Source organism: Rhynchophorus ferrugineus, unplaced genomic scaffold, assembly GCF_030347505.1.
Source record: "Rhynchophorus ferrugineus isolate W39M unplaced genomic scaffold, kcgeb_rfMv2 rfM6, whole genome shotgun sequence".
NCBI classification, from domain to species: Eukaryota; Metazoa; Arthropoda; class Insecta; order Coleoptera; family Curculionidae; genus Rhynchophorus; species Rhynchophorus ferrugineus.
This window is the reverse complement of record NW_027472585.1, coordinates 39953783-39979764: the sequence shown is the minus strand read 5'-3', so window position 1 is coordinate 39979764 and position 25982 is coordinate 39953783. Positions and strand designations below refer to the sequence as shown.

General features: G+C 30.7%; 2 protein-coding genes across 2 annotated transcripts in view; one reads left to right on the top strand and one right to left on the bottom strand.

Annotated features, from left to right (window-relative positions):
• The window catches only part of LOC143198352 (uncharacterized), an 80126-nt gene that overhangs the window by 43980 nt on the left and 10164 nt on the right, over positions 1-25982 (bottom strand). The window lies entirely within an intron of this gene.
• LOC143198354 (lysosomal alpha-mannosidase) overlaps positions 903-25982 on the top strand; it is a 134733-nt gene continuing 109653 nt past the window's right edge. Inside the window, exon 1 of the mRNA XM_076407519.1 lies at positions 903-913. The gene's annotated coding sequence lies outside the window, so the exon portion shown is untranslated. The remainder of the gene's footprint in view (positions 914-25982) is intronic.

Genomic DNA, 25982 nt, shown 5'->3' with positions numbered 1-25982 from the left:
GCTTAAATTGGGTTTCGAATCACGGTCCTCGGCTTAAGCTTGCCAACTGACGATTGACCAACTTAAGAGATTATCCAAGAAAATATTCGTTTTTAGCCAGCCTGTTTAGTGGCATCATGAGCATTATTTCCTTTGTCAGATTTTACACTCTTGTCTTTTTATAACAATTACAAAATCGCAAACATAAAAGTACGACCATGCCCCAGCAAGATTCACATCCGCCACTATCGCAATAGTAGGAGCATCTTCTTATCGTCTTGACCATTGTGACAACCGATCCGGCCATAGCAAAATTTTAGACGAAGATACACAGGCTACAAAACGAAGTGACAAATAACTATGAGACTGACTTTCAATACTACTACAGACGATCACTATTATATTTAAAAAAAGATTGGGTGCTTCTAAACTGGCAAAAGCTCCAACGGGATATTTTTACCAGAATTTATATTAGTTCCCAAAAAAATAATAAACGAAAAAAGACCTTGGATTTATTTTAAAATCTTCAAAGGATATGATTTGATTCTATATAAGACATAGATACATTATATATTAGAAGTGTTTTCCTAATCTACCCTATTTACCTAACTATATTCCTTTTAATCATTCGTACCTTTGAACAATTCTTCTACACTGTGACAAAGACTAGAAATGGTTTATAATTGATACGTATCGACAGAAATTAGATGAGAATATGTTTATGGCCCGAATAAAGAAGGAAAATAATACATCATTCCAACGATTTCTCTTAATTACATTTCCATATTAATGTTCCAAAATGTATTCAAAATTTGAATTAAACAAAAGACATGTTGTTATTTTACAAAAAGCACATAGGAAAAGGCGAAAAGCGTCCATGAGTTTATTAGCACATAAATTTTTTGGCTGAACTTCTATGGTGCCACGAATATATTCATTGCTTCGAAAAAACTTAAATAAGATAAAAATAACTTGTTTCAAGGCAAAAAAGGTAACAAATTCAAATCTGCTCCAAAATTAAGAGTACCAGTTAGTTAAATAAATTTATTACTTAATGATAAATTTATACAAATATATAAAATACAAATAACAAAACAATATAAGACATCTTCGGTTTTAATTTAATCGACTTTAGCCGTCGAAGAAAGATAATTGGATTGACTGTTATATAAGTATTTCTACGTCGAAAATTCCACGTATCAAACGCCGCATTATATCAAAGCAAATATAAAAGATATAAAATCAATACCGCTGAAAAGCTCTCGATAAAAAGCGCCTGTATGCGAAAATATCCAATTATATTAATTAAAAGCCGAATTGGTCACGAACGAGAACTAAGTAGACATCGATACGTCGGGAAAATAAAGAAAAACGACCAAAGTGTAAAAGTCAAATAGCTATCCGAGCGATTAAACTTTATCTTTGCTCCAGATTTAGCAATGGTGAAATGTCAGAGGTTCACACGGGGCGGTTCTTGTCTTCGAATATCGATTCGGATGATTCGAAAGGTAAAAATATGCTGTAACTATTGGCTCAAGACTCTAGAGTTATATTTAGCCAGATATAAAACGAATGAAGAAAGCTATTACTAAGGAGGAAATGAACACCGTTCAATAAATATAAAAATATAGCTAAAAATATACCAGTTAACCAGTAAATATACCTTTTGGCTAAAAATCTATTTAACTGTCAGTATAATTTCTATATTCGGTATTTAAAAGTTGACTCAGTGAACAATCCATAACTGGTGGTAGGATGAGAATCAATCCTACTGTCAACATTTCTGTCCTTTTTAAATGTTATTGGCGAAAAATTCCCCTCAAAATTATTTTAACAAATAAAAAAGACCGAAGGGTTTAAATAATAAGAATTTTTTATCTTTCCATAATATGGAAAATATACAAAATCATAATCTATATAAAGCCATGAATTATAATGTCTCACTATTTTTCCACACTATTCTTACAAGTATTTTGCTCGATATGATGCTTTAACTTCACTCTATGTCCCAATTTCTTAATCCGTTCCCTTGTTGTCATTAAAGACATTACAGTATCTATATTTAGTCGATTGCGGTTCTTTGTTTTGAAATATCTAAGGTCAGTAAGGACAAATCAGTAAGGATATCACAATTTTTATGTTAGAGAACAATTATTTTCTCACACAGTTTTAAGCCGAAATGCACTTTAAAGCAATAGCTTTTACTATCAAGGTTTTCTGCATGAAATTAAAAGCCCTTGATGATGGAAGTCCAGCAAAGTATGCAAAGTGGCAACTCATCACAAAATTACTAATCGCTAAAATCAAGTAGCTTCCCAATTGTTGCCATATTCTATAGAAATCAGCACGAGGTACATTTTCATATTCTTGTAAATTTCCTATACTTTTAATTCAATATATTATTGCTGAACGACTTCATTTTTAACACAATAATGGCGAGATACATGAAGAATTTATATTAAGCATTGCATTTTAAAATCCTAATGCCTGCAAATGCCAGACTGTAACAGTAATAGTAACAAAAGTATTGTTAAGATTAGGGTTCAAAAGTGGTAGATTTTATGCTTAATTATAATATTTACTCTCTTTCGTACACACCATCTTAAAGATGCAAAATCTCTTGTAGCTTGTAGGACGGTAGTTATATTTGAATTTTTTTTATTATTTAATTATTACATTGATACTAGTCGTTTCCGACTAACCTACAGCAAGCAGGGTCTTCCGTCATGCCCCCTTGCAATTTTCTTGATTTCTTGACTGACTGTGGGTATCTGAAGATCGTGATGTCCTAACCTATATAACAGCAATTTATTATGTACTGATAATTGTGGTTTTCTTCCAATTAGCCAGTACATTTTCCTATATTTCAATTCCAGTTATTTTCTTTTCATTACGTTCCTTCCAGCGAACTTTTGCATCAAGATTAATTCCGAGATATTTAGCGTTGTTGCTATATGGTATTATAGTATTATTTAATGTTCGTTAATTTTTATTTTCCAAGCTTGTGTCCAATTATTTATATTGTCACATGCCATTTGTAATTTTCGTGATGCTTCTTCACTATTGTCTCCGACAGCTATAATCGCAGTATCATCAGCAAATATAGTCATAGTAATATTCTCCATTTGTGGTATATCACAAATGTAGAGTAGATAAAGCATTGACCCCAGTACACTTCTTTGTAGTATACCAGCTTTAGCTTTTTTTATTGTAGAGTAAGCTTCTTCTTGTTTGACTCTAAACATTCTCGTTGTAATGTATGATTTTAATAGTTCGTTGTGTTGTTTTCAAAGCCTTCATGTCAAACCTTATCGAAGGCTTGTGCTACATCTAAGAATATAGCTGAGCATACTTTTCTACTTTCGTAGGCTTTTTCAATAACATCTATTATTCTGTGGATCTGGTTAATTGTTGAATGCTTGTTAATAAACCCAAACTGTTCTTAGGTTTTTTCTCTCTATGATCTCTATGAAAATTAATCAGGATCTTTGAAAGCAAACCAAATAAATCTAAACTAGTGTTTATATCATTATATCATCAAATTAAACGAAATAATATGAAGCAAATTATTAGAAATATTTTTCATAGCAATTAATATTAATGAAGACACAAGTCTGCGAAAGCATTGGAAGATAAATATCAAAACTGAACATGTTGTTTACATAAAAATGACATAATAATAAGTAATTATAACATATTAATTACCGACCAAGCCCCATTTTATGATGATTAATTCCCTTCAGAATTATACTATTACAGAACCGCAAATAACACAATAATGAAATTATTTTCCTATAATTATACAGCATTACACTCACTACTCATATTTATTATCAAAATAAGTATTAATTGTTATGTTACTTGATGTAATAAATGTTGAAAAAATTAATTGAAGGCAAACAATTTTATAGAAAAAAAATTCCCTTGCATTGTTTATTTTAATTACGAAAACCATCAATAATTTATCATCCGAAAATATATCAGAAGCGAGTCGAGATAATCTTAATCCAAAGCGAAAACATATCAAGTTTGATGGAGTAATGTCAAAGCAATGACGCGAAAGAAAGGAAAGCGTTGAAAAAGGGTCAGAAAGGGAATTACAAAGCCAGGGGTCCACTTGCGTTGGAGCACTTGTCGTGGGACTGCACCCCCAGTGTATTGCACCCGCCAAGGGGTGAACATTTACAAACACAGTGGCGTAACATGACCATTTTAATCTTTTTTTTAATATATAGATTATTTTAAACAAATCGTTTTTTTATATACTTTAGATTAGGGTCTCCATTTTACCAACGAGTGTTTCTCTGGTTATTCCTGATGGTTATACCTTGATGGATTTTCCACTGTTGCCTATAAAGACATTTAAAATGACAATCACAAACATAAAGTACATCCTTGACCCAGCAGGATTCGACAGCGGCTATCGCAAATATCAGAGGACCGACCTGTCGCCTTAACCACTGCGCCACCTAACCGGCTGAAAAGCTAAATTAACTTGAACTGTACTTTTTATAATCACGGAGGAAGAAGAGAGACTTCTACGACTTATGTGTGGTTTAGGATTACATACCATTTTAACTCTTAAACTGAAACATATTAGGACAATTTTGCGAGATTTTGAAGACATATTCTTCAGTACTACCTTACATAGGACATACATAGTGAAAATATATCAAATATTTTACTTTTTTATAATCACTGACGAGGAAGAGCTTCTAAGACTTATATGTGGTTTAGGCTAATGAAATAAACTTCAAAATAATCATATCTAGAGTATGTACAAAATTGAAAATAATTATATTGTTATTGGGTACATATCATTTTAACTCTTAAACTGAAATATATAAGGATACTTTCGCAAGATTTTGAGGACTTATTCTTCAGTACTACCTTATACCGTTTACAAATTTCTCGTTTACCTTTCAAGTTTACATATTTATTGTATCATATGTCCAATAGTCCCATTTACTTTGTACTAATTATTAACGAAATATTTAAAATTTACATAAATATGTGTTAAACTCGATCAAGTATATTCTTAAATTAAAATTTCTAATAATACAAATATTGAGACTTCAAATTAGTACTTTCAATATATAACAACTGATGAACTGAATCAACAGAGAAGTCTGAGCATTGACAGGTCTCAAATAATATTCCATCAATCGATCTACCACATATTAAGACCTCGCATATCTTACACAGCTCCTGGAACATTACTGGACGATCGTTAGGAAAGTAGTTCCACTAACTAATCTGTTTTGAAACCACTATTTTCATTTTGCAAATCATTTTAGTTGAAAAATAAAATAATATGAAACTAAAATAATTTGCATTTTATCTAAAAAAAAGTCTACTAGGTATATCTACGCCATTGACCCCATTTCCGCATTGTGGGGTTATTACATATTCTATATGTATCTCGCATGGGGAACATATTAATAAGACACGCGTTCAGAACCAGCGTGAAAAGAATTTTCTGAATAAGGCTGTATATTGATTAAAACGGCTCCATATACCGAAAAGAGTGGTTATTGGTAATATTAATAATATTCTTTATATTAATTAATTAGCATATTTACGTCATATACTATAAATAAATTGCTATAAACAAAATAATTAATTGAAAATACTACTAATATAATACATAAAACACTCAATTTCCACAAATAAAGTGTCTACTGTGAACAAAAAAACTACTCAGTAGAACTGTAGCGGTGGACTCGTATGCTGTTTGCATATATTCATAATTAAGTCATTATATATTAAATTTTCTATTTATATACTTCTTACAGTTATCGCGATGGTTGCACAACACTTTAACAGTAATAGCAAGTATACCAGAGCTTAAAGGTAAACAGAATTTGTAAATGTTTTCTAATACTGTTCAAAAGTTTTCAGAAATAATCATATAAGTACATTTATATATTTTTGGTAACAGTCAGACTACAGTAAGACAGTAACAACAGTAAGACCTTTTGATAAGACTGAATATAACTATGGAATATGTTTATGAGACTCTCCCAATCTGTTTAATTCGCCATTATAATGGCTAGCTGTCACAAGTTTATCAAGTTTTATTTCTTTTCATCGCTGAATCAGTATTTCATAAGTATGTAAATTATCATAAAAAAATGCGTTACTGCAAAAAAGACATTTCAAACCTTAAGCAAGAAAACAAAAGTTTAATAATATTCCTATATAAGAATATGTAAACTAAAATAAATTTATTATGGTATACTTGAAATAATAATATTGTAATGATTGATTGAACAAAAAAAAACGAAAATAAATTATTTCTTTGCATGTTGATGACATGCAGTATCATATAATCGATATATGTTATTGATATTAAAATATCATTGAGTATGTTTAGGATACAACGTATTTAATGATTTCTGAGAAAAAATTAATTAAAATAATAGATGTATCAGTATTTACTCATTATTTCTTAACATCCATACTGGAAGAAAGTTTAACAGAAAACATTTTCTTGATATATTAATTACCATTTAAAATATTATGAATATTTTAGATTTGATTAATACAATAATTATTATAAATATATACAATATGTATGTAAAAAAAACATTGTAACTTTTAAATTATATAATAATATATAGAATGTACAAACTAAAATAAATTAATTATAATATACGTGAAATAATAACATAATAATGATTGATTGATGAAAAGAAATAAATCATTTCTTTGCATGCTGATGAAATATAGTATCATAAAATCCATATATAATATAAATATTATTGGTATTAAGATATTGAATATATTTAGAATACTTAGAAACTTTTTTAGAAGATAATTAATTTTAAAAAAAGTGTGTCACCATTCCTTAATATCCAGACTGGATTAAAATTCAACAGGGAAATAATTTTTCGGCTAATTAATATCTGATAAAAATGTTATTAACACTTTTGTTTAAATTAATACAATAATTATTACAAATATATGCAATGATAATTATCATATATTATGCAGTCGATTAATTACAATTAATTTTTTTTTATTTTAAACTAATATCTCCAACATAGCACGTCTGTTAATGAAGTTATTAACAAAACATTTCTCTGGCATAACAAATAAAACAAATGATTAATCAATAATGCGATTTAACCGCCCACAGATGTCCTCATGAATCAAAATTAACACCCCCGAATCTATTATTTTTATTTATTATAACTCTGGAACGACCTGTAGCAGGGACTTACCATTCGAAACAGTTTGAAACACATAGACATTCTCATCAAGCCATCACCGCGCGCTAATTCTCACTACACTACCCTATCCACAGCGTACCTATCAAAAATATGGCAACCTGGCCTATAAATTTGTATAAATAAGATAATAAGGTGTCCTACAGGAAGTTATTCAAAACGGTACCGCGCAAAATTGGTCACGGAATCACAGAAATTTCGCGATAATTTCCAGAAAACGACGGAAAATTATAGCCGGAGGAGGAGAAAAGTACGTTTCGCCCCTGCCAAACGACCAGATGGGGTAAGAGAGCCCTGGCGATGGGGCACAAGCGCGCCCGACGACGCCTCGTGACGTCATCAGTCAATAAGAGCGTCGCGACGGCGCGTCTACCACCGACCGGCAGAGCGCGGTTCTTCCGGATCTTACGAAACTCCGGCTATTGACCATTGTCGTCGTCTTATATTACACGCAAATTAAAGAGGCTTAATCCAGATTTTTGACCTTGACATAATTACGTAAAAAATCAGTCACATTTATTTTACAAGAAATATTTATAAGCTGATAATATATGAAGGTTATAAGGATAATATATGAAGGTTATAAACATATGAATAACTAGTGATCGCCCTGTGAGAGTAACAGAGCCCAACAGAGTAAAGAGAAAAATTTCAAAATGACATGTTACTAAAATTTGTTTTCAAAGTATTTTCAATGTAAGATCATAAATGTATATTATAGAACAACAAAGTATCATAGGTAAAATTATTTTCAGAACTGTAATAACTTCAAAGTATGAAATATAAGTATACATAACCTTTCTTTACTTTCATGTTATAAACGTAAGATTGGAATAATAAATAAAGTAATGCATGTTTGTATATTGAATCAGAGAATATATTAATTGAATTTGAAATTGATATTTAACTTTAGCATATACATCAAAATAATCAACACAATTAGGTAATTAATTTATTACAGTTTAGAAATGTGTATTAAAAGAATGTATTTACAAGCATTAAATAAATTTTGGTGTTCTCAAAAGTTAGATCTATGAAGTAAATAATCAAAATAATTGATACAAAGGAATAAATGTCATATAGTCACATACATTATTACATTGTTCGTTAAACACCTTCATATTTATCAATACCTTAAAATGTTTAAAAATGTACTGTTAATAATTCATAATTTCTTCTATTTTTCTATGTGGTCCATTTGTGCAAATTATGTAGTTAGTTTCATTTTAACTGTGGTATATTTTCATGACTTCACTTATGTATTCATATACTCTTGATCTGTTTTACATATTTCTCAACTAAAATATATATTGCAATAAATGAAATGCGCTTAAATGAAGTAACCAGGAATACGTTCAGATCGGTAACAATATATAAAAACAAATACTCTAAGCTCTGGCTGATGCATCTGTTCCAACACTTATACGGCAGATTATTTTGGCGTTTCTGTTGTACGTAAACTCACCACGGATTTATAATGTGGATATTCTACATTCCGTATTTAAAATGAAAGATTAGTGAGTTAAAACATTAGTAGATGGAGTTATTTAAATTTCAAGACATATTGTTTAAGATTTTGTATTAGTTTTGGTTATTCCAATATTGTTGGAGCTATTAAAATGATAAGTTAGGATACAGATCTATTAAGAATAATATGATAATATATAGTTATAGAGATAGTAGATCGTATGTATCTGCTTTACCGAAAGGTATATTCAGCTGCGAAAGAAAGTTAAAGAAAGATGACGTACAAAAATAGCAAGTAACAAAATTCGAGAATAACAAGAATCGTTTGGCCTTTATTCGCAAGGTGTTTAGGTTTTCGCAAACAAGCTATAATAAATTAACGAAAATATACAGAAAAATTAAATGATTTAAGCAAATAATTTACATTGATAGTCAACAATTGATACTACAATAAGAAGAAATAACGCATTTTTTATATTAAGTGTTTTAATATTCCAATACATTTCAAGGTATTTATTACAAATTACTAACGTATGTCTTCATCAATTATTATTTTAGTTGTTTACTTTGTGAACATAGTTGTTTAAAAGCCATTTAATGTCATATATATAATAAAGTAAAGAATATTTATAATATATAATCATATTATTGTATTTGGTGCTTTGCAGTCATTACAGTTTGCAAAATAGTCTTACGTTTTAATACTTTTTTCATAATTCTTAGTGTTATAATAATTTAAACTTACTAATACTTATATAGATAGATATAATTTGATATAAAATTAACCTTATATGTTTATTAAAATGTAATACACGCATGTTGTACCTTCATGACCAGTTGTTTATTTTTGGTACTGTCCATTTCATTTAGAGAGATCTTATCTCCCAATTTTCTAGTGTTTTTGTACTAATACTTCTATACACAGACTGCACTGCATAAAAGTCTGCACGTCATTCTTCAACTCGTTCTCATTTTCCGTTTTCACAATCAATCCTTGAATAACTATATTGAATATATTTTTCTCTCCATCCATATAATCAAGTATATTCCCAATTTGCTTCATTCCCATCTTAATTATCCCATTCTCACCATTCAGTCTCCCTGATCTTGTCCAGTTCCCCTTTATTGTTACCTGTCCTTAAGCCCTGTTATATATCCGGCTTGATTGTATAGTTACAACATTTTAAATATTTATCTAACCACAAAATCAAGACCAAAAATTAAGGCATTTACTTGACCCCTAAGTGCCATTTATATTGCCATAATTGCAAAATATTCGATGACTAAATCGTAGAATTTTAAGCTTAAAATTATAGACGTAATTTGACATGCGAATTATATAGGTCAAAACTTGTCTAAAGGTTAAATAGTTTAGTGACGAAGGCTATAAATACCTTGCATACTTTAGATAATTAAAACAGATATCGTATTAATTAAAGATGAACTAAATATTATTTTTAACCGTTGGAATAAGGAAGGGATATTTTAATAAAATAAGTTCAGTCTAGACATTACTGAATGTTACACGCATGACCTGAAATTGTTCCAGCTGTTCCTGGTGATAAATTACCTAAGGAAGTATTTCTGAAGGTGTATACTGCTGTTGGAACATAATCTAGTATTAACAGAATAACACAAACGTTCAATAACAAACGAATATAGAGTCATTATATAATATCAAACAAAATTTTAAACTATCTATTACCACTTCTCAATATGCGTTCCAATGTTTTAAATTTAACTATAAATTGTTAATTTAAGGCATATAAACATATTTTTAACTAAAAATATTATTTTCAGAGCAATAATTTCTTAATAAACTCAAAATTATGAGAATTGCGTAATAATTATCAGACTTAGAATAAAGATAACGCTGCTTATTTCCAGAAAGTGATATTTCTCGTATATAAAGCGTTCAGAACAATATTGTCAAGCTATTATGCCGTATACTTAGTTTGTTAATAACAGAAAGTTCCATGGGATACTTTGATGGAAAAATTAATTCCATTTCCTGCTACAAAAAAAATTGAAATAATATTGCCTTTATATACCTACTGAATCAATAGCAATTTCTCAGTTCCATTTTGATATGATTTCAAAATAGTCTGAACCAAAGATATATTCACAAAAATATATACATGTTATAAAAATAGTCCTTTTGGATCCATAACTTCTGGATCAATATGATACAAATCTTACAAAAAAATATATTTTTGAGACTATAGCGTGGCGAATAGTGTAAAATTATATTAAATTCATAATATGACAGTAGATGTGATTAGAATTAACAACGTCATTATGATATATAACATCCAACTATGATATATGATCAAATAGATACATTTTTATCTAACAGACTTGGGTTAGGCTGATTAAATTACAAAAAATCTGAGATCTGAGTACAGGAATAATTAATCTTAAAAAAACAAATATAAATATTTTTGTCTAATTATTTTCTTTGTTTTCTGGTTTTATAAAAACACAATAACTTCAAAATTATGGTGTGACCGTGTGTACCTAAATAAGAGTAAAATACTCTGATACAATTAGATCAAACTTTATATGTTATGTAATTAAATTTTAGCCTAATAGAGTAAGAAAAAGAAATGTTAAAAAGTACAGACCACTCCCAAACCTCATACAACCAAACAGGTTCTGTTCACCCTTATATCTATTGATAAAGACAAGCCTTAACATGTTTTAACTTCATTTAAAGAACATACTCGCTGCATAAAAAGTTATAAAATATACTGAAAGCTTCTGCATAAAATAAATAATAAATTGACGCGATAAAATCAAACTATAACTATTAAACTTATCAATCGATCTTAACAAAATTACAGTATAACACACTTGGCAAAAGTCAACTTAAAGAAAATAGAGCCTTTACAAACAGACATTGTCTTTATTTTAATATCACCTAGATCAATAATATTGTAACAGTCGTATAACAAGCGATAATATCTTTCAATATTTTATGGAAATTATAATCCTGTGTTTATATAATGTTATATAATGTTTTTCAAGCATCTAGATAAAAATTTTAAATTTCCAGACATACCAAAAACAAAAGTGTCAATGTTATTGTAGTTGGATAATCGATATCAACTACTTTGTGAGTTTTATGGACAATTGGTCATTGTAAACTGGATGACAAACTATTGAAAAGTCTCAAGTTCTTATAAAACAAGATCGTCCCAAACTTTTCGATCAATAAGTCTGGAACATTATAAAAATATCGTAGAAATATTTATATAAAAATTGAAAAACCATTTACACATTATAATCATTAGCGATTTTGATTTTTTTTTTAATTTATTAATATTATTTAGCGGTCTTGTAAAGGTTTATTAATTAAATAATTAAGGAATGTTTGCGGAACAACATTGTGTAATAAAAATATATCAATGTATGAAATGTAATTATTTTTTCACCACCAAATTGCGACCATATAAGTTATTTAAATAAATATTTTTGTTATTTCAGGTAACCAATTGATATTCGATTACTCAAGACCAAAATTCCGCATAGCAACCCCGCAGACTGACCCAACACTAAATCAAACAAGACAACCCAGCACACCCCCTCAGAAAGAAAAAAAAAAGAAACCACAGGCAGGATTTTAAGAGGTTCGTCTTACCTGCCCATTTTCCGTCACCATATTTCCACCCTTTCCAACAACCACCGGACTATAGGACAAGAACTTTTAACCAGCTATCTCTTGAGCAACTTCAGGACCTTCGATAGTGGCAGGAACGCTACATACTTATTGGGTAGCGAACGGCTTACGACTGGAAAGCTACCCCCGATATTGAGCGGAAAATGATTTCGGCAATCGAAAAAGAGGGCGCCACGGCGCGGGGGACTCAGACGCTACACCCCGACCAGCGAGACTGGACAGAGTCGGCCTTGAATTCGATATTGTTTTATTTTTGGCCTAGGGATCGAATATAAATGAGTATCGTAAAATATGAAATTATGACATAGGAAACAAAAAACTATTTTCCCAAATATTTGAGGTGATTTATGCCCTCTTTAACATTATTTTTGTATAAAATAAAATTTTAAATAAACGGGGATACATTATTCAGAATAAAGTTTGCAGGCTTGCCTATCGTGCACGAATGAAGTTTGGGATAGTCAGAATGATGGACACACACCATTAGAACTTTGTTAAACCACATAAAGTGATATTAAACTTTTAAAAAATATAATACTATTTTTAAACATGGTGAAATATATATTTTTAGTTAAAAACATATACTTTATATATAATAAAACTATGATTGTCAAAAAGATTGTTTAGTTAATTGTTCTTAGAAATAATTATTATTTCATGGCAGGAAAACTACTGATTATTTACATATGAATATTTTTCAATATTTGTTCCAAACGATGTGTTGAATTTGGTAAAAAATAATTCATTTAAGGCATATAAACATATTTTTAACTAAGGATATTATATTGAAAATTATAATTTATAAATAAACTCACAATTATGAGAATTATGTAACAATTATAGAGAACAAAAATAACCCTGTTTATAACACTTCAGAACAATATTGTTAAGTTATCAAACCATACCCTACAGTTTGTGAGTAACATCAAGTTCCATGAAGGACTTTAATGGATAAACTAATTCAATCTCGACAAACAAATATATTTAGTCAAGATCGTCGTTATCTCTACTGACACCATTACTTCAAAAACTACCTATAACATTGGGATTTTTTGAATCGGGAACAATTTTTTGGGATCTGGGAATAATTTTTGATTCTTGGCAAGACCATTACTGATTTTCTTACATAAAAAATTAGCAAACGTTTCAGTGACTAAATGCAAAAATAATATTACATACATTCAGTTAAAACTAAATGTAAAATAAATTAAAGAAGTTCCAGACCTATTCTAGGCCTTGCCTAGTAAAATATTGTTTGTTTTTTTATTTCACTTGAATAAATACCTAAAATGCATGCCTCCAGTATAGAATTTCCACTTCTGTAGCCACTGAATTTCATTTAAATTTCAGTACTGAAATCACAGTTTAATTACAGGTAGAAGACAATTTAAAGCTATTCTTCAAGGTTACACAAAGTTATACTGTCATTATGTCATTATCATGTGGATAAATAACCTAAGAATAGCTACATTTAATAATAAAATTATTTATCTTTATATAAAAGTAATATTATATTATGTTATTTTGCAAAATTGTAATTATTAGGATTATTTGTTAATTTTTGCTCATATTATTACACGTTTATTTATTTACAATTACTGCATTAGCTGGAACACGTAAGTTGAAGTTAAAACTGGCAAAGCAAAGCAAAATACACTTATAACATCAAAAAATATTGAGACTAATAAAACTTGCAGAATATAAAAATGATCATTAAGTTATCAGTTGGTAATCGAAAACAAAACTCGAATAAAAACACACACACATACACACAAACTGTGTGCATCAGAGACGCTCCAGTATAGGTTTTGGACAGGGTCCAAAATGGCTTGGTACATCAAAACAAAGTACAGTCATATCTTTTTTAAGATGCCTCAACACATCACGTGATCATAAACATTTCTAAATCCAAAATATAATAATAAAAGATTGATATTTTTATAATAACGAACGCGTTATAGTTATATTATATATTCAATGATTACGTAATCACTTTCTTATGTAATTAATTTTTGTCTTTTTCTTATATAAATGTTAATTTATGCTTAATAACTGTTAAACATCATTAATCTTTCATACTTTTTAACTTTTCTTTGAGATTTAATGAGGTATACATGTAATGGCTTTTGTAATTTAATACCGAACTGATTTATTGCTAATAAATATTTTCAAAATATTGGGAGTATGAGATACGTCTAAAAGTTTTGAAATATATGACGTAATTTATGTTATATGTATATGATATCGGATACTTCTGTAACTAATATATACTCATATCAAGGCACACCGCATATATAACATATATATTTATCATCATTTATATATAAGTATAAGCAACATATATTTTCTCAGCTTCAAGGATATCTTATTACGAGACAACGCAAGAGTTTTTCTTTTTCTGCTTGATTCTAAAACAGTGCCTTGAAAGTAATAGAGCGCTGTTAGAATACTTTTACGTATATTATAGTTAACAAAGATCAATGGAGAAAGTGCAAGGACAAGAAACTGAAAGCATTACTTGACCATTGATTGATTTTGTTGGCTTAACTTGATTTGTAAAAGTAAAAAATTTCCACATAAATGTCCTGAATATGGTTTAAAAGTAAAAAAATGCTTTGAGTGTAAAAATCAAGGTTTCTTCTCATCTGAAGCAAGTTTAATTAAGTTTCCAACATGACAAAGCTTGTTCAAAATTGGGTGGATACTACTACTGGTGGGAATACTATATAATATCTATAAAAATAGATATAAAAAGATGTGAAAATATGTTTGTGGCGCATATAAAATGTCGAATTAAAAAAACGTTTAAAATAATTTAGTTGTAGTCCTAGTAACTAATAATATTTGGTTTCCTTTCAACGTAAATTGTTTATGATCAGAAATAGATTTATTTCAGAATAAAATAATTAAGTTACATAATTTTCTACTTTTCTGTGGTAACAATGTAGAAAGGTGGAAAAAACGTTTGAACTTCAAAATTTTATTCACCAGATGTGCTGATACTAAGAAAATATTATTTGAGTGTCAAAATATCTCGGGATTTGATTACAAGTTAGTTTTACTATTCCTAAAAAAATTCAGATTTATATCAAACCGACCACAAACGTTCCTTGAATTATAAAAATGTTATGATAAGGGCTTTAACAGCAATTTATCTATTTTTTTTATTAATTGATTTTATATGACTCGAGTATACAAGTAATTCTAGAGAAACTATATACACTTGAATTTTTCTATCTAACTAATAGTCACTATAATGAAATGTACGAAACAGTATCAAACTCAAGGTAATATTAACTGAATACTATTAACCACAGACAGGCCGCTCAGAGACTACCGAAACTAACAGTCATTATGTAAAGAAACTCTTTAAAAAAGTTGTAGAAATATTTCATTTCTAATTTACAAAATTTGATGATGTTATGTACAATATTGTCAGAAAGACACATATGACGAAGCCGGAAGAGAACGACTCAATTTATAGCAATTAAAAACAATTTACATAGAGTTCGCCTGCAGGTTCGTATTGTGTCGCCTGTCGCGTGTATCATTTTATGTACATGCTGACGTAATTGCCTGAAAATAAATCTACCTAAAAAACACGGCCCTTCTTCTATCAGCTGATGCCTCGCCACATTCCCACCCTACCGCAAAACGTTCAAGTCTATCGATCCAGCACTAAAACACGTCAAAATGGGGAGTTCTTGGGCCTTAAAGAAGGGGGGGGGGACAGTTAATAGAGTCACAAACTGACACACGGAATAATTCATCATTTTAACTGAGAAAAGTTTTCGACGGTTTCGTCCCGGTAAAAATAAAACGAATGTTATCTCGGAAATAAGTAGTTCTACAAAATGTATAATGAGCTTTATTGATTAAAATGCGTCAAAATTTTTTATAATCGTGAAACGAAAAGTAAACATTGATTATTTAGAAAGCAAATACGTTTTGCGCATACAAAGCAATATTAATTGAATTGATGGATAATAGCTCTTGAGGTTATTTATGGGTATAAATTTGCAGTCTAATGCTTTTATGTCTTGAGAAATATCATATCTGAAGTTCCTATACAATCTAACTTGAATTAATTACGCCAAGAATTATAGAGGCTATATATAAAATAATACTGTAGAATTTTTGACATTTAATGACGGGTTGTAAATTGAAAAAATAAAACATTTTCAAATATAGTATAAATATAAGGTGCGTCATCTATTGGTTTATTGTTAATGTAGTGTTATTTCGACATTGCCAATTCTACCACGATTTTCATTAGACAGTTGTGGCAGTGTTAGCAACAACATTTAGCAAAAAAGTTCAATTTCATGTTGGACAAACTTGGTAAAGCTATATGTGAATGTACTTGATATAAAGAAGATATGCATGTAAATATGCTCCTATATATCTTGAGAAAATGACTGTTTGATGACTTGTAATATTGACATTATTGGTTAATATTTTCAGAACTACAAAGATATACTAAGTGTTTTTACCTCGCCTATTAATATTAGGTGTTTTTATATATACTGATAAATGTTTGAGTTTAAAAATATATTTATTGAGAAAAATTGGTGCAATATATATTAATTTCCAAAATTTTCTCCAACATTTTCTTATCTTTCTGGAAACTATGTCGAAAGAGCGATGTTGATTTAGTAACGAACCAATCATCTATCCATTTTCACACTTATTCAAGATTTCCAAACTGTATGCCTGCCAAGTTATGCTACATCGATCTGAACAAGTGGCAATCCCCATAGATCTGACTGATTGATCAACTGCTTTTTTTGTTTGAAAATTTTGTGTCTGAGGGTTTAACCTGGATTTCCGTCTAATTTAAGTCTTGTAATTCATTATATTCGAACTGTTTTGGATAATCCTGGCCTTTCTTGGCCTCATCATTAAACTCAAAACTTCAGATTTCTTTAAACCACCAAACAAAAAATAATGAATGCCAAAAATACAATTTTGTGAGTTCCATAATTATTAGCGTCTCGATAATACTAAATGCAAACTTATTATTTTATGTAGATAAAAATCAAAACCTCTCAATTTGATAATTGGTAACACTGATTCTTCTAATTTTCATGCAATAGATATGGCTGATCAAAATAATACAAGCACCTAATATTATCAAAGAAATCAACTGATAGGCCTGGTTATATTTATTCTATAATAAAAATATAACAAATTCTTCATTTGATGTTTTCAACCAATTGAAACCGTTGTATTTGATGCCTGAACATCACACAATGGAACTCAATATTATAAATGATTCCTCACAATATGCCTAAAACGAAACAATATATCACATATTTTTTTCAACCCATCTTTTTTAGGCTGATTGTTGTGTTCTCCATCAATTAGGTCAATTTTATCGCAAGAGTCTGTAAGGAATTCATTGTTCATTCTTCATTCTGCATCCTTGCATCAGCTTTATTTTTAGTACGGTTTCGGAATTTGACAGAATTTCGATGAAACTTGTCTGACACGCTATTTGGAATACTTTTCAACAGCTTACAGATGTCAAACTGTTAGAGCGTCCAAATCTTGGACCCGTAAAATACTATTTTCAAAATAAGTATTTGGTGTTGGTTATAACATTTCCTTTTTGTTTTGTTTTTCCTTGTTCGATTATTTCAGTTGTTTCTAGGTGACACTTCCATCTCTACTATTACTGATCTCAACCGAGATCTATAATTGTAAGTGATCTGTCTATTGTCGTTTCCTCATTTATTTTGATAATATATAGATGTATAATGTGAAATATATCGTGAAAAGTTACCAAGTAATACAGCAAATCAACCAAAGATCGGTTATCATCATATTGGACGTAATCTTTGTTATTAATCCTTTCTCATAATATCATCCAGTTGTTTTAAAGATTCCTCACCAAATCAATGTTAGCCACTGATCAGCTGCAATCGCTTTGGCTTCGGATAATGTTAGTCTTCTGTTTTAATAGTTACATACAATTGTACCATGTTGATATAAAGGGGACGGAGACAGACATAAAGTGTGTATTATAATAAATTAATAAAATAATAAATTAACAAATAAAAAAATTAATAAAACAACAGGGGGACTAAAAGTATAAATAGTGTATATATAATTTGAAAAATGATCACAAATACAGGACTACAAACGCAACCGAATAACGAAGTGGTAATGATTATTTGGTCAGTAACACTTAACTTAGCACAGGCTAGATTCTATGGAGAAAATTGATTTCTCGTAAAAGTCCGAGAAGTCTGCCTGTGTTTTCTCCTGTTAAGGCATTTCTAAAATTTTGCAGCCCATACTTAGTTCTAATCTAGGTGAGCCGTTGGCAGTCATTCAGTATGTGGTAGACTGTGTGGCGACCGCCACGACCCTTTAGGCCACCACCAATTCACCATCAACAACTATAAAGGTTGGCAACGCCGGTGGATTGGTACCATGCAGTTCTGGAGTATAAAAGGCCATCACGACGACGTCTCGCTCTCTTTTCTTATCATCGTCCCCCTGTAACAGTACCACTTCCACAGCGCTACCGTACTTCCTTCACCTTAACCTAATATCCTGTCAATCCTCCCATCGACCACATGTATCAATCGCAAGTTGAAATAAACAACTTTGATTCAACCAGTGTTTTTAGTTCCCGTGCAAATTCCTTCCAAAGATAGTAGTGAGTGTTCTGACAAATAATCGCAGCGGCAGCCACACTTTTCGACCGATCGACCGACCCGACGAACATTCCTACAACTGAAATAGGGGCACGGTGACAAGACTCACAGTAAGCAGGTGGGCTCAAACTCAGCAAGCGACCGTGTGAGAAACGACAGTATCCCAATCTCAGATTCACAGCCGTGGTGACGAAAGGAAGAAACGCGATGAGATGAGAAATAAATCAGCTATAAACTCAAAGACCCTGTTGTGGTTGGCCTCCTGGGCTCAACGACTTTGTACCTCGTTTTTTGTGAATCAAGGAAGGAATAGGATAAGGTCAGTATGGATACAAACATCCGTAATGGGAAGGGGAGAAGATGTTGCGGATTTAACGTGAGAAGGGATGAGTCCTTTCAGATAGAGAGTACGGAAGATTGACAGTGAGTCGGTGACCAGGGGATGGTTGAACTTCTGTTCCAGGAAACATTCGAGAGCATCTCGGGAGTCGGTCAGGTTTAGTTATTCTCTGAAGGACTGTGTTGTGATGTAGGATAAAGTGATAATCACAAAGAGTTCAGCAGTCAATACTGATCCCTGTTCAGGAAGCTTGAAACGGAATACCCGGTTGTCCACCACAAATGCACTGCCAAGACCTCTGCGAGATTTGGAGCCATCGGTATATATATGTTTGCGCCCAAAGAAGGAGTGGAGAAATTCACAGAACTTGGAGCGGATAAGGTAAGGACAATGTTCTCCTCCACAATTATTTACTCCTATATTTCAAAATAAACGTTCGAAATAGCTGGATTTTATTCTTTATTGTAATATTTCTTCTCGACCAAACACACTAATACTTGTAGTTAATAAAAAATGCACTTATCACTGGTAAAATCTTAATTATATTGAAATAAAATTGACCAAAGTTGTAAATTAGTATCTACATTATTTACATATTCAAATAATAAGATCAATAAACAAAACATTAAAATTACTATAGATAACAACGCCGTTTACCGTCAAATAACTTCTTTGTTTAACCCTTATTTGTTCCAATAACATATTTCTGTGATTATTAAACTACAAACCAGTTAATTAGCACTATATTTTCCTCAAAATCTGATAACAAAATATCTCGAGAATGGTACGAAAACTTCCTGGGCTCCTTTAGTTTGTATTTCTGGAACTAAACTGTGAAAGACTCTCTTACCCTACACAAAATTAATTCCCCATGAATAACGACCGAATTCCTTGTTTTATTCGCGTTGAGTCACCGTTTGTCGTCCTCTACGTTCGGCGACCCGTTCGAGCCGAAACCCCCCGAGCTCCGCTCGCCACAGCAAAGGGACGTACGTTCAACCCCTAAAAAGGGTACGGGACCTGCTTCAACCTGTTACCGTGCCCTATTGTATCTATTGCAGGGTGAAATTGTGTGTTTAGTGTTCAGGTAAAGAAAAAATTGATTCCTTTGGGGTTTGTACGGTCGGCAGGAAATTGGAGACGAGACTGCTGCTAACGATAATTGTGTAAGCGTGCTAATGTCCGTTCCAACAAAAGAACTTCGGCTAGGTGTTTTTGTCTATTTCAATTTGTGGAAAACAGGTTTTTGCTTTCAATTAAAATGATTGCGTCATTTGAAAAAGTTAATGGTGTAGGTTATAGAGTTTTTCGGAAATTCGATCCGTGTGGTTCTTAAGAGGACCATTATTCAAGGACCTTTCGGCAAAATTATATTTGCTATCTTTTGTCATCTTCTTCGATTGCTTTTGCAGGATAAGAAAATATTAGCCTGATTTCAAGAACTGTGTTACTGAAGCCCATCAAACATTTATATAAAGTTGGTTATGCTGTTCCTTCATACATCATACATTATATAGCGTGACGCAAAAGTCCCGCTACTATTTTGATTACGCGTCATCTTGGTTATGTGACGTTTAGCTCAGTTTCGCTTTAACCATTGTGTTGTGTAGATGACCAAATTTTATTACGGATAAATATACGCTACAAGAACGAGCAGAAATAGTAACAATATTTATTGGAAATAAACGTTCCATTATTGCCACTCAGCGGAAATTGCGTCAATGGTATCGGGACTTTTGCTCCATCTTATATATAAAATGTCGGTTTTGGTTTGTTATAGGTCAGTTTGGAAAAGTGTACCTACTGATTCGAATTGTAAATAACTATGAGTTAATCTAGGAGAGATTAAATTATTATAGATTAAAAAAAGACCAAAAAATAGGGAACAGACCCGAACTCATCCTGTTGCATTACAACATCACATATTCAGGACTTGTGAAGGATATACTGTTGCAGATCGAATAGGAAGTTCATCTACATCCAGCGTACCCTCCAAGCGTAGCACTTTTAGATTACCACTTGTTGATGGTAAAATGATGAAGAAGTAAGAAGGGAAAATGTATTGCATGCTGCTAAATCACCATCGTTATATCGACACGATATCGCCATATTGCAAGAAAAATGGGATGCAATTGTAGACAATGAAAAATATTTTGATTAATATTTGTTGTATCAATAATTCTCTATAAATGTCTTTTCCAAATATGTTCTTCCAGCCATTAATTAAAAATATTTGAAATGAATTCATTCACATCAAGTATACAACCAACTTTCAAAAGAAAGAAACGAATTGAAAATTGAAACCATAACACAACATTGTTTTTCTTCCTGTGGGAGAAGTGTAATCCTGCTCAAACAACCTTTCGTGATTTCTAATCGGTCTAATTTTCCATGGATCTAAATTCTCAATGTAATTATATTCAATTTTTGTACATAAAAGCTATTTTTCAAAAGTATTAATATCATCTAATATATCAAAAGTTTTAAATAGTTAAAGAAAAACCAATATTTTAAAAATATGGGTCAAAAAGGCAACAACTGATTTTTCTTTCAAATACTTCTAAAAACAAATTTGTGATCAAAAAGCAAATACTGACAAGGAGAAACATATAGGCAATATTATAAAGGCAATAAGTTATCGAAACAGCAGAAAATTTATTCCATACAAGAACATTTTAGTTGGGAAACGCTATATGTATACAGTTCATTTATAATATTTCAACATACTGTAATAAATTTACATTTTTATAACTTACAGAGAATAGACAAAATAATATGAACAACTTGTATTACATGGTACATCTTCTTGCATGCAGAACACTAATTCATCGCCGAAGTCCTAATAGTTAACATAAAATTACCCTTGTAAAATTGACTGCAAAACTCAACACTTACTTGAGTAATACTACTTCGGCAAAAATAATAAGGTGGGAGCTCCACAAAGTTAACATTCATGGAATGGTTGCGATTGCGAAATCCTTTACAACGAGAGTCAACATTAGACTGTGAGAGAAGTAGTGCAATGATCTTAAAACGTGGATAATTGGTGATTAGAAGAATATGGTATAGTATAGTGAATCATAGTTTACATAATTTCCTCTGCTGGGTTTGTGTATGGAGAATCCCTACGACTGCCTGTTTCCTACACTCAAGCATGTGAATAGTTCCGTTACGGTTTGGGAAGCAATAACGAGATACTTATCTATAATATCCACAATAACGAAGTTCTTAATATGACTAACATACACTGTCATATTTCAAGATGATAATGGCCTATTCACACAGCCAAAATGGTTTAGTCTTGGTTGGCTGTCTTATTAGCACAATCTCTAGACCTCAACATGATTGAACCATTATGGGAATTAAATTTCCATCTTTAACATCTTTGAAGCAATTAGATTGTGTTATGGTACAAGAATGGGGTAACATTTCTTTGGAAAATATTAGGCAGACATGACTAATAATAGATTAGGCGAAGAACTGTGGCTACTTTAAAAACAAATCGAGGCTCAAAACCTTATTAAATAAATATTGTGTGTATATCAGATGTTGATATAAAGTTCCCTACAACTACCTATATCAAATTCTCTAAAGGAAAGACACAAAATATAAACAAAATAAGATAATAACATACAAACAAAACAATTATACAAATAATAGGTATAATTAGTTTCGCATGTACATCCTTTATCCACGTCAAAACCCAACGATTACGACACAAAACCTCAATTGTATCGTTCAGCCCAGTTGGCGTTTACATTATTTTCTATCAAACTAGCCTTGAAGCTAACAATAAACGAATCTCGGCACATAATTCGGTTGTTTCGCGTACGTACGAGAAAACCTCAAAAATCGCGACGGATCGTCATAAAAATCACCTAAACAGTTTTAAAAATAAAACCTAAAAACAGTCGCGTAACGTCTCAAAACTCTTCTCAAATTGGTCACCTTAATCATAAGACAGCTGACGACCACATACAAAAAGCGTTTATAATGTTGGGCTTAAAATAATAGTAAAGGTTTTGAAATAAAATGTATAAGTTATTTATATTGTCCCCTTCGACCCCTTAGAAGAAATTATCCTTGGATCTTTTTGGAAAACGGGAACGTTTAACGAAACGAAATCATTTTTTTACGAAAGCTCAATAATATTATTGTTAACATGTAGACCTAGAGGAAGTTAGTAATGGTGCTACCTTGATTTGTTTTAGCATGATTTGTGCGGCTTGGACCCGCCACTAGCACGAAATTATTTTCGAAATATATTTAAATATATGTCACATCTCCCGTCTCCTGCACCTCAGAAATGTATCACCAATTATACTAAATTTGTTATCCGTGATCTGCTTGAGAGGATTCCCATTTCTAGGTATTAAAGGATGACCAAAATCTTTATTGTCTTCTGCACGTTTCTTGCCTTCCTTAAACACTCTATACTAATCAAAACTATTTGCTGATTATTACATAAAATCATAATCATCACCCAAGTTATTTGGTAAGCGATATTATTATATAGTTGTTTGAACAGAGTTGTTTGTTGTTGTTGTTGATGTGAAACTACATTTTTACTACAAAAATTAGGATTAATTTTGTGTTAATATTTAGAATTGTAAAAAGTTATTGATCAAATATTAAAGAATCTTAAAGACGGTAGTTTTAGAGAAGATAGTTTATGTTGCTATCAACTAAACAAAAAATTAAACCTTGTTTTAATATTTATATATAGGGTTATTTTAATTTTGAATTATATATTGTTCTACCACCGCTACATTGCTACCGTGATATTTTCTTTCCACTGAACTAATGAATCTAAATTAATAACTATCGAATCAAGAGCACAGTATAAAGTGGGGCTTAATGATGTTGTCAAATCTTCTGAAGCTTTCAACAACCTCTCACTAACTCAAAACATCTATCCTGAAAACTGATTAGATATACGGAATTGTGCTACAGTAATAGCGATATTTTGTAGAGCGATGTAAGCATTAAACCGCATGAAAAGATATTATCAAAAAAATTATCATATTATTATTATATATTATTATATATTATCAAACACCTCTGTCTCCAATGATAATCGGTACTTATATCAGACTCCTTCGAAAATAACTGTATTAGTTTTGGTTCATTAATTTTCCATTATATCCACATATCCAACCGTCATATAATCAGTCTTTTTATGGGTTAAATATATCAAATAGAAGCGACAAGAGCCGCGAAGCTTTAATAATATTGTTTAACATCACGAATTCGGTATTTGCTTACGACAGAATTAATAATTTTATGATAATTGAGCTTCAATATTCCCAACACAACTGTTTATATATCATAATCATTTTAATTATATATGAATCACAAAATACTCAAGTTACTAATAACATATATTGCATACTACGTAACACGTATTAATGACACATATGTAATGGAATTAAACAAAGCAAATAGGATATTTAGAAAATCAGGCTTCATCGCTGAAGAAGAGTATAAGAAATCAACTATATTGCTTTCCACAATCGTTAAAACTATGTGTATTTCAATAATATTATTAACAATGTCAAAATTAAAATGAACAACTTTCTAGGTCGCTGATTTGCACCATAAATGGATGAATTGACGTTCAAGAGTGAATCCCATACAAGTTTGATGGAATTTATAGAACACATCAACACATAATTTCAAACCATCTAAGGATCAACAGGCCACAGAAACAGCAAGCCGTCCAGTACAAACATCTTTAAGGAAAAAAATGTTGGGATCCCAATTCTAATATTGATATATTCTATTTTGTTTTTAACTCACATTCATTTAACTGTTCAGATGAAAAATGAAAGATTGTTAACTAGAATTCAATAAGTCTCGGCCCTGATATATAAATGACGACATTTTTCTTAACCTAACCAAATAATACACACTTTCAAACAACCTCTGTAAAAAAGTTATATTTATTTTAGGGAAATAAAGTTGTGTGGTTATTTTAAAAACAATACGCCCTACGTGAGGGTCCAAATGTGATCCCCATTAAATACTCAAACAAAGAAGTAATTGACAAAAATAAAGCCTATTATGAACAAAGACAAATTGTTCTACAAAAAAGGTATTTAAAAATTGTTTCAGAAATACATAGGACATTCAATATAATGTCTGCTGATAATAATACGATATTCGCTGATACAGATGCTAAGGCTTCTAGCATCCTTCACGATATATTTTGCATTATGGAGCCATGGGGCTTGAAAATAATACGTAGTATTAGTAATGAAGTCCCTTTAAGATGCGACGATCAGTGCACAGTTAAGAAACCGAGACTAATCGATGTACTGTACATGTCTGTCAAATGAAAGGTGAACGAATTTCTCACAAGCTTTTGTTAGGAGGAAAAAGCTTCGATAAAACATGTATCAAGATAATAGAAAAAGATCTGGAAAATAGGTAATTAGTATTTTACTGTGTGTATTTACTGTCATTATTACTATGTGTAATTAATTCATTATTACTATGTGTAATTAATGTCAGAAAAGTCCTGCGACACCAACAGCAGCGTGTTGACTATGGATTAATAACGATAATAAAAAAATCCTTTTCAACTAATATAAAGTTAATAATAGTTAATAATAAATAAT